At 45.4% G+C, this 11,194-nt stretch overlaps 1 pseudogene; it reads right to left on the reverse strand.

Annotated features, from left to right (window-relative positions):
* Positions 1–545: 545 nt before the first annotated feature.
* On the reverse strand, positions 546–744 carry LOC139277833 (small nucleolar RNA U3; annotated as a pseudogene).
* Between the last annotated feature and the right edge of the window lie 10,450 nt (positions 745–11,194).

An 11,194-nucleotide genomic window follows, 5' to 3' on the forward strand; every position in this document is an offset into this window, starting at 1 on the left:
ACCCTCAGCTGCGTGGAGCAGTTAATGGCCAACTTTTCAACAGCTCTACAACTATTTTTGTAGAAACAATAATCAAGTAGCCCCGGGTTTAAAGGGGGGGGGGTCAACTTAAAAAACTTTCAATCAAGTGCCCCCTTGTTTTTTTTTTTTTTTGAGGGCACCAAAAACACACATTATACAAGTGCCCCCTGGCTAAAGGGGGGGGGGGGTGGGGGCGGGTGCACTAAACCCGACAAACTTAAACAAATTAAACTTTAGACATATGGCTCAAATGAAAATGTGATTGCCGGGGATGATGATGCACTCCAGTCCCTCCGGCGCCCACCTCCCGCGAAAGGCCACAAGCGTACCCCATCTCCAGTGACACCCTGGCTCGGATGTAACCACGGAAGAGAGGCAGGCAGTCGGGTTGAACGACCCCGAGCTGCCTGGAGCAGTTAATGGCCACCTTGCCAACTGCTCCACAACTATTTTAGTTGTGAACATTAAACAAGTGCCCCCTGATTAAACAGGGTGGGGTGGGGGCGGAGGGGGGGGGGAGGGTTTCCTCAGATTGTGTCCTCTTCCTCCAGCTCCCTATGAGACAGAGAAGGAACACTTATCAATGACAGAGAGCAGCTCACTGCCTGCTTCCTGCTCAGAAGAGGACACTGTAAATCCTCCTCGTGGTAAGTGAGACCAAACACTCTGGAATACATTTCTCAAGAAACCAACTATAGAAATGATCCCGAAAAGTATAGTGTGTATACTCACAGGTGCCTTCATCACATACATACTATATATATAATAAATAAATGGCCTGGACTTGGGCATACAGGGCAAAATTTCAATATTTCAGATGTTCAGACAATGAAGAGGATAGCAGCAGACCTCAGCAGGACAGAGACAGACTGGTGAAATGGGCAGACACTTGCCGGTGAAAGTTAACCCCGAGAAATGTGAAGTGATACATTGTGGTAGGAAGAATGAGGAGAGGCAATATAAATTTTGAAGGGAATGCAAAACGGAGGGATTTGCGAGTATGTGTACCCAAATCTTTGAAGGTGGCAGGAATAATTGAGAAGGCTGTTAGAAATTCTTGGCTTTACCAATCGAGCCATAATGTACAAAAGCAAGGTAGTCATACTAAAGCTTCATAAAACACTGATTATGCCTCAGCTGGAGTAGTGTGTTCAATTCTGGGTACCACACTTTAGCAAGGATGTCAAGGCCTTGAAGAGGATGCAGAAGAGATTTACAAGAATAGTGCCAGGGATGAGGGACCGGTTATTTTTTTAAAATTCATTCGTCATTAGCATTTATTGCCCATCCCTAATTGCTCTTCAAAAAGGTGGTGGTGAGCCTCCTTCTTGACCTACTGCAGTCCATGTGGTGAAGGTTCTTCCACAGTGCTATTCCACAGGAGCTCCAGGATTTTGAACCAGCGCCGATGCAAGAATGCCGATATATTTCTAAGTCAGGATTGTGTGTGACTTGGAGGTAATGGTGTTCCCAAACGCCTGTTGCCTTGTCCTTCGAGGCGGTAGAGGTTGCGTGGTTTGGATGGTGCTGTCAAAGAAGCCTTGGCGAGTTGTTGCAGTGCATCTTGTAGATGGTACACACTGCAGCCATGGTGCATCGGTGGTGGAGGGAGTGGATGTTTAAGGTGGTGGATGGGGTGCCAATCGAGCAGGCTGCTTTGACCTGGATAGTGTTGAGCTTCTTCAGTGTTGTTGGAGCTGCACTCATCCAGGCAAGTGGAAAGTATTCCATTACACTCCTGACTTGTGCCATGTATATGGTGGAAAGGCTTTAGGGAGTCAGGAGGTGGGTTGCTCACCGCAGAATACCCAGCCTCTCTCCTGCTCTTGTAGCCACAGTATTTATGTGGTTGGTCCAGTTAAGTTTCTGGTCAATGTTGAAGGTGGGAAATTGAATGTCAAGGGTAGGTGGTTAGACTTTCTCTTGTTGGAGATGGTAATTGCCCACTTATCAGCCCAAGCCTGAATGTTAGCTAGATCTTGTTGCATGCAAGCACAGACAGCTTCATTATGTGAGCAGTTGCAAATGGAACTGAACACTGCAATCATCAACGAACATCCCCCCTTCTGACCTTATGATGGAGGGAAGATGAAGCAGCTGAAGATGGTTGGAACCTGTGGAGAGACTGGAGAAGCTGGGGTTGTTCTTCTTGGAGTAGAAAGTGTTAAGAGACAATTTGATAGAAGTGTTCAAAATCATGAAGAGTTTTAATAAGTAAATGAAGAGAAAGTTTTCAGTGGCAGAAGGGCCAGTAACCAGAGGACACAGATTTAAGGTTTTTTGGCAGATTTAAACAAGATATTGATGTGATCTAGAGTGCAGTGCCTGAAAGGCTGGTGTAAGCAGATTCAATAACATTAAAAAAAAGAGAATGGAATAAATACACGAAGGGAAAAAATTAAAGGGCTATGGGGAAAGAGCTAGGGAGAGGGACTAATTGCATAGCTCTACCAAAGAGCCAGCACGATGGGCCAAATGGCCTCCTTCTGTGCTGTATCATTCTATGATTCTATGTGTTACATATGTGGACTTGTATTTACTCTGTACAGCCACCAGAGGGCTCATCCCCTGGTGTCCCAAGGGATCCCACAATCCCTTGGGAGCACAGGTATTTAAGAAGGCTTCACAGGTTGGAGAGGCACTCTGGAGACCTGCAATAAAAGACTAAGGTCACACTTTACTTTGAGCTCACAGTGTTCAGTCTGACTCTTTCTCCATACACAACACTATGAGTCCTGAGATAGCAATTAATGTCACAGCCGCCTGTCTCCACAAAAGGATGCACCACATTCTTGGTGGGTTTCCAGCCTCCAACCCCGAACACACCGTCCCTCCTGCTGTGCAACTCCATTTTAACTCCCTGGCCTATCTCCCTGACGTTCGCCACTTGTTTCTTCGATCTGCTGGCCATACTTGTCAGCTCGGTTGCCTGTTTTCTTCCAGTGGTCTCACTGCCCCTTTAGGTAACCAGTTTTATATTCTGCGCCAGGTTTCTCTGTCTCTTCCAGGTATTTTCCGGTTCTCATTTCCGCTCCCCACCCTTGCAGTGCCTCTTCACACCGTGCCCCTTCACTCTTCCCACCCCTCTTCAGGAGGGTAATTTTGACTTTGTGTGAGTGCAAAACAGGCAATGGCAAATCAGCAGCCTGTTTTACATCTCTCATGATTTTTAATTCCATTGAATTTCACTATCGCCCATTTTACACTATTGCACAAAATCAAAATTACACCCCCCGCCCCCCGCAATATATTTTCCAGCTGCTCTCACTTCATGGCTCAGATGGGGTCTAACTCCTATCCGTGTGTTACTTTGTACAATGATGCACTTAGCGTTTTGGGTCCTCTGTGTTTAATATTGCAATTAAAATGTGATTTATTTTTTTCGGCAAGAATGGTTAATTTATCCCATTCACCAACTATAGGGAAAATGTTAATCTGTATTATTATTCATAAATTAATACAAATAAAATAGATCGAAAGAAAAAGTAAAAGAAAATGTAATTTTTCTAAAATTTCCAAAAATAATTAAATTCCAAAGGAATGAGACTCCACACTTGCAAAATTAAATTTTCAGCTCCAGGTAGGTGGTTTGGCAGTAATTAAGATTCATCATGCCCTTAAAAATTCACTTACACCTGAACACATCAATTCAAACTTTTTCTGGCTTGATTAATGGATATCTAGTGGGTAGGTACCCCAACTTCACAGACCATGTCGAAACCCTTGGCGAGGTATAGGTGTACCAAAGCTTGTGGAGGAGCCAGGCAATTTGAACAGCAAGTTCTTGATTTTCACATTTAACTGCGGATGTACGGACTCCAGAATTTGCTGCTAAATTTACTCCATAATTACTTTGAGTGCTGATAGCCTCACCATTATTCCTATCACAAAATCCAGGCCATTGTAACCAGAGGAAATCTTTCTCCAATTCATTTGCTGCGTTACTGCTTTCTCTCTAAATGAGACCCTCATAATATTTAACTCTTTGAAAGTATGTAAAGCTACAAAAATATTTGTGTTACATTAGGCTGATCGACTGTGCTATAGGATTTAAAGATAGCTAACGGATAACCATTTCAAAGTCACAATTCATACTAAATCTGCTGCCGTGCAGCATCTATTATTGAGTACCCAAATAGTTTTGTTTATAATTACATCTCAAATTGAATTTATGATTCAATCACAGATGATGCAAAGTGGTTATCTTTGCTTAGTTTTCTCTCCATTTACTGTATTAACATAGAAACATAGAAACATAGAAAATAGGTGCAGGTGCAGGCCATTCAGCCCTTCTAGCCTGCACCGCCATTCAATGAGTTCATGGCTGAACATGAAACTTCAGTACCCCATTCCTGCTTTCTCGCCATACCCCTTGATCCCCCGAGTAGTAAGGACTTCATCTAACTCCCTTTTGAATATATTTAGTGAATTGGCCTCAACTACATTCTGTGGTAGAGAATTCCACTCTCTGGGTGAAGAAGTTTTTCCTCATCTCGGTCCTAAATGGCTTACCCCTTATCCTTAGACTGTGACCCCTGGTTCTGGACTTCCCCAACATTGGGAACATTCTTCCTGCATCCAACCTGTCCAAACCCGTCAGAATTTTAAACGTTTCTATGAGATCCCCTCTCACTCTTCTGAACTCCAGTGAATACAAGCCCAGTTGATCCAGTCTTTCTTGATAGGTCAGTCCCACCATCCTGGGAATCAGTCTGGTGAATCTTCGCTGCACTCCCTCAATAGCAAGAATGTCCTTCCTCAAGTTAGGAGACCAAAACTGTACACAATACTCCAGGTGTGGCCTCACCAAGGCCCTATACAACTGTAGCAACACCTCCCTGCCCCTGTACTCAAATCCCCTCGCTATGAAGGCCAACATGCCATTTGCTTTCTTAATCGCCTGCTGTACCTGCATGCCAACCTTCAATGACTGATGTACCATGACACCCAGGTCTCGCTGCACCTTCCCCCTTCCTAATCTGTCACCATTCAGATAATAGTCTGTCTCTCTGTTTTTACCACCAAAGTGGATAACCTCACATTTATCCACATTATACTTCATCTGCCACGCATTTGCCCACTCACCTAACCTATCCAAGTCACTCTGCAGCCTCATAGCATCCTCCTCGCAGCTCACACTGCCACCCAACTTAGTGTCATCCGCAAATTTGGAGATACTACATTTAATCCCCTCGTCTAAATCATTAATGTACAATGTAAACAGCTGGGGCCCCAGCACAGAACCTTGCGGTACCCCACTAGTCACTGCCTGCCATTCTGAAAAGTACCCATTTACTCCTACTCTTTGCTTCCTGTCTGACAACCAGTTCTCAATCCATCTCAGCACACTACCCCCAATCCCATGTGCTTTAACTTTGCACATTAATCTCCTGTGTGGGACCTTGTCGAAAGCCTTCTGAAAGTCCAAATATACCACATCAACTGGTTCTCCTTTGTCCACTTTACTGGAAACATCCTCAAAAAATTCCAGAAGATTTGTCAAGCATGACCTCCCTTTCACAAATCCATGCTGACTTGGACCTATCATGTCACCATTTTCCAAATGCGCTGCTATGACATCCTTAATAATTGATTCCATCATTTTACCCACTACCGAGGTCAGGCTGACCGGTCTATAAATCCCTGCTTTCTCGCTCCCTCCTTTTTTAAAAAGTGGGGTTACATTGGCTACCCTCCACTCCATAGGAACTGATCCAGAGTTAATGGAATGTTGGAAAATGACTGCCAATGCATCCGCTATTTCCAAGGCCACCTCCTTAAATACTCTATGATGCAGTCCATCAGGCCCTGGGGATTTATCGGCCTTCAATCCCATCAATTTCCCCAACACAATTTCCTGACTAATAAAGATTTCCCTCAGTTCCTCCTCCTTACTAGACCCTCTGACCTCTTTTATATCCGGAAGGTTGTTCGTGTCCTCCTTAGTGAATACTGAACCAAAGTACTTGTTCAATTGGTCTGCCATTTCTTTGTTCCCCGTTATGACTTCCCCTGATTCTGACTGCAGGGGACCTATGTTTGTCTTTACTAACCTTTTTCTCTTTACATACCTATAGAAACTTTTGCAATCCGCCTTAATGTTCCCTGCAAGCTTCTTCTCGTACTCCATTTTCCCTGCCCTAATCAAAACCTTTGTCCTCCTCTGCTGAGTTCTAAATTTCTCCCAGTCCCCAGGTTCGCTGCTATTTCTGGCCAATTTGTATGCCACTTCCTTGGCTTTAATACTATCCCTGATTTCCCTAGATAGCCACGGTTGAGCCACCTTCCCTTTTTTATTTTTACGCCAGACAGGAATGTACAATTGTTGTAATTCATCCATGCGGTCTCTAAATGTCTGCCATTGCCCATCCACAGTCAACCCCTTAAGTATCATTCGCCAATCTATTTTAGCCAATTCATGCCTCATACCTTCAAAGTTACCCTTCTTTAAGTTCTGGACCATGGTCTCTGAATTAACTGTTTCATTCTCCATCCTAATGCAGAATTCCACCATATTATGGTCACTCTTCCCCAAGGGGCCTCGCACAATGAGATTGTTAATTAATCCTCTCTCATTACACAACACCCAGTCTAAGATGGCCTCCCCCCTAGTTGGTTCCTCGACATATTGGTCTAGAAAACCATCCCTTATGCACTCCAGGAAATCCTCCTCCACCGTATTGCTTCCAGTTTGGCTCGCCCAATCTATGTGCATATTAAAGTCACCCATTATAACTGCTGCACCTTTATTGCATGCACTCCTAATTTCCTGTTTGATGCCCTCCCCAACATCACTACTACTGTTTGGAGGTCTGTACACAACTCCCACTAACGTTTTTTGCCCTTTCGTGTTCTGCAGCTCTACCCATATAGATTTCACATCATCCAAGCTAATGTCTTTCCTAACTATTGCATTAATCTCCTCCTTAACCAGCAATGCTACCCCACCTCCTTTTCCTTTTATTCTATCCTTCCTGAATGTTGAATACCCATGGATGTTGAGTTCCCAGCCCTGATCATCCTGGAGCCACGTCTCCGTAATCCCAATCACATCATATTTGTTAACATCTATTTGCACACTTAATTCATCCACCTTATTGCGGATACTCCTTGCATTAAGACACAAAGCCTTCAGGCTTGCTTTTTTAACACCCTTTGTCCTTTTAGAATTTTGCAGTACAGTGGCCCTTTTTGTTCTTTGCCTTGGGTTTCTCTGCCCTCCACTTTTCCTTATCTCCTTTCTGTCTTTTGCTTTTGCCTCATTTTTGTCTCCCTCTGTCTCCCTGCATAGGTTCCCATCCCCCTGCAATATTAGTTTAACTCCTCCCCAACAGCACTAGCAAACACTCCCCCTAGGACATTGGTTCCGGTCCTGGCCAGGTGCAGACCATCCGGTTTGTACTGGTCCCACCTCCCCTAGAACCGGTTCCAATGCCCCAGGAATTTGAATCCCTCCCTGCTGCACCACTGCTCAAGCCACGTATTCATCTGCGCTATACTGCGATTCCTACTCAGACTAGCACGTTGCACTGGTAGCAATCCCGAGATTACTACTTTTGAGGTCCTACTTTTTAATTTAGCTCCTAGCTCCTTAAATTCTTTTCGTAGGACCTCATCCCTTTTTTTACCTATGTCGTTGGTACCAATGTGCACCACGACAACTGGCTGTTCTCCCTCCCATTTCAGAATGTCCTGCACCCGCTCCGAGACATCCTTGACCCTTGCACCAGGGAGGCAACATACCATCCTGGAGTCTCGGTTGCGGCCGCAGAAACGCCTATCTCTTCCCCTCACCATCGAATCCCCTATCACTATCGCGCTCCCAATCTTTTTCCTGCCCTTCTGTGCAGCAGAGCCAGCCACAGTGCCATGAACTTGGCTGCTGCTGCCCTCCCCTGATGAGTCATCCCCCCCCCAACAGTACTCAAAGCGGTGTATCTGTTTTGCAGGGGGATGACCACAGGGGACCCCTGCACTATCTTTCTTGCACTACTCTTCCTGCTGGTCTTCCATTCCCTATCTGGCTGTGGACCCTTCTCCTGCGGTAAGACCAACTCACTACACGTGCTACTCACGTCATTCTCAGCATCGTGGATGCTCCAGAGTGAATCCACCCTCAGCTCCAATTCCGCAACGCGGACCATCAAGAGCTCGAGGCGGATACACTTCCCACACACGTAGCGCCCAGGGACACCGGAAGTGTCCCCGAGTTCCCACATGGTACAGGAGGAGCATATCACGTGACCGAGCTCTCCTGCCATGTCTTAACCCTTAGATACACTTAAATTGGTAGTAACAATGCTAAAGTTCACTTACTGATATAAAAAATAAAAAGATAAAAACACAACATAGTGCCTTAATGTTGAAAAATTCCCACAGTGCTTCACAGATGTATTAAGAGAAAATGGACACCCTGCCAAAGGATATTAGGAGGGATCACTAACAGCCGAGTCAAAAAGGCATGTTTTAAGGAGAGTTTTAAAGGAGGAGGCAGAAGTAGAGAAGTGGAGAATCTAGGGTGAGAATTCAAGAATGTGGGGCCTAGCTGATTGAAGCCACTACTGGCGTAAAGGGAGGGGGCGTACTTGACTGGACCAACTACATAACTACTATGGCTACTAGAGCAGTTCAAGGACTGTGTATTCTGTGGTGAGTGGCTCATCTAACTTCCCAAAACCCTCTCCACCACCTACAAGGCACAAGTCAGGAGTATGATGGAATACTATCCACTTTCCTGGATGGGTACAGCCGTAATGGTCATGAAACTCAACACCTTCCAGGGTAAAGCAGTCCACTTAAATCGACCCTCGTTCACTAATCTAAATAACCATCCCCTCTACCACTGGCATACCTGGGCTACAGTATGTACTGTCGACAGGATGTACTGCAGCGACTCACCAAGCGTTTCTTCAGAACGTTTTCAGAGCACAGAATGGTCTGCACAGAGTGGTCTTAAAGGGGGTGGACTTAAACAGAGTGGTTTATTTAGGAATTTGGAAAGAGTGGGAATTCGGAGAAGAGGGGGAAGGAGTTACAGTTTTTTGTCCACACTATTTGTAGTGCTCTGTGTTACAACAGAGGCAAAAATTGAAAGTGTGATGTCGGCTCAAGGGAAACAGTTGATTGGTGATTAGCCGGATAGTGTTTTTGTCTTCTACTTTTAAGTTTATTTCATAGTCAAATAGTTCGTAGATTAGTTCATAGGCAAATAACTAGAGGCATGGCAGGGCAGCTCAGTCCCGTGGAGTGCACATCCTGTGGCACGTGCGAAGTCCTGGACACTTTGCGTAGCCTAGACGACCACATGTGCAGGAGGTGCCTCCAGCTGCAGCCACTCGAGCTCCGGGTTTCGGAGCTTGAGCGGCGGCTGGAGTCACAGCGGTGCATCCGCGAGGCTGAGAATTTTGTGGGTAGCATGTTTCCAGAGTGGTCACCCCGCAGCTAAAAAGAGTGTGCAGACGGAGAGGAACTGGGTGACCACCAGACAGAAGAGGAGGACTAGGCAGATAGGGCAGGAGTCCCCTGAATGCATCTCGCTCTCAAACCAGTATCCTATTCCGAGTACTGGCAGGGGCGACGGTACCTCTGGGGAGTGCAGCCAGAGACAAGTCCACGGCACCATGGGTGACTCAGCTTTATGGGGGGGGGGGGGCAGGGCGGGGGTGTCGGAGGAAGAAGAATGGAAGAGCAATAGTGGTAGGAGATTCGATAATCAGAGGAGCAGACAGGCGTTTCTGCAGCCGCAGACATGACTCCAGGATGATATGTTGCTTCCCTGGTGCCAGGATCAAGGATGTCACCAAGCAGCTGCAAGACATTCTGGGGAGAAAGGGAGAACAGCCAGAGGTCGTGGTCCATATCGGTACCAATGACATAGGTAAGAAAGAGGGATGAGGTCCTGCAGGCAGAGTTTAGGGAGCTAGGAGAGAGATTAAAAAGCAGGACCTCAAAGGCAGTAATCTCCAGGTTACAGCTGGTGCCACGGGCTAGGGAGTTCAGAAATAGGAGGATAGAGAAGATGAATGCATCGCTGGAGAGATGGTGCAGGTGGGAGGGCTTTAGATTCCTGAGGCATTGAGGTCGTTTCTGGGGGAGGTGGGACCTGTATAAGCCGGATGGGTTGTACCTCAACAGAGCCAGGACCAGTATCCTCTCGGGAGGGTTTGCTAGTGCTGTTGGGGAGGATTTAAACTAGCTTGGCAGGGGGATAGGAATAGATTCAGTGGGGAAAGAAGCAAAGCTGGAATTGGGCAGCAGAAAAGTAGAAAGTGAATTTGGAAGACAGAGAAAACAAGGGCTGGAAAATAGACAAGGGAAAATAGGCACCACTAAATGGTATATAATTCAATCCAAAGAGTATAGGGAATAAGGCAGATGAGCTGAGAGTGTGAATGTTTAAAATGTATAGAGACATTGAAGTTGAGAACATGGGAATTGTATAGGGACAGTATAAGCTAACAAAGAATTCATGGAGGAATAGCCATGACATCTCGGACTCGAGACTGCGAAATGTTACAACACTAACACATATTGAAACAAAACCCACAGCTTGCAGAAAAACCTCAAGGTCTTATTAAATCATGTTATTAACCTGAAACATTAACAGAAGGTCTTTGTTTAAAATCAGACCATACTTAGGTCGGCTTATGAGTGGACAAAGGGAAAGAGGGACCAAAAGAGATAGGTTGAACTAGGATGTCACTCTAGCCCTATCTTGTTATCTTTTGCCGAGAATGTATAACTGTTGTCGCTTTACGATGTAACTTCACTTATCCGTAGGGAGTGTGTACGCTCGATCGAGAATGTATATCCCCTGTCTGACACATCTTTCCGGCCGGTAAAATAAAGACTGCTTTGTTCAAAGCACAAGAGGTATTCGACTCAGTAATTTTACTGAACCAGATTGAGAGAAAAGAATCCACATTTACAAAGAGCACAGATAGACACTTGGCAGTATAATATTATAACCATTACAGAGACATAGCTGAAAGGAGGACAGATCTGGCAGCTCAACATTCCTGGTTACAGCATTTTCAGATGGGATAGAGAGGAGTAAATAAAAGGAGGGGGCGTGGCAATATTAATTTAAAAAACAAATGCAGCTGTGAGAAGGGATGATATGTTAGAGGGGTCATCAAACTATGCCACATGGGTTGAATTGAAGAACAAAAAA

This window comes from Pristiophorus japonicus, chromosome 12 (assembly GCF_044704955.1).
Source record: "Pristiophorus japonicus isolate sPriJap1 chromosome 12, sPriJap1.hap1, whole genome shotgun sequence".
Taxonomy (NCBI): Eukaryota; Metazoa; Chordata; class Chondrichthyes; family Pristiophoridae; genus Pristiophorus; species Pristiophorus japonicus.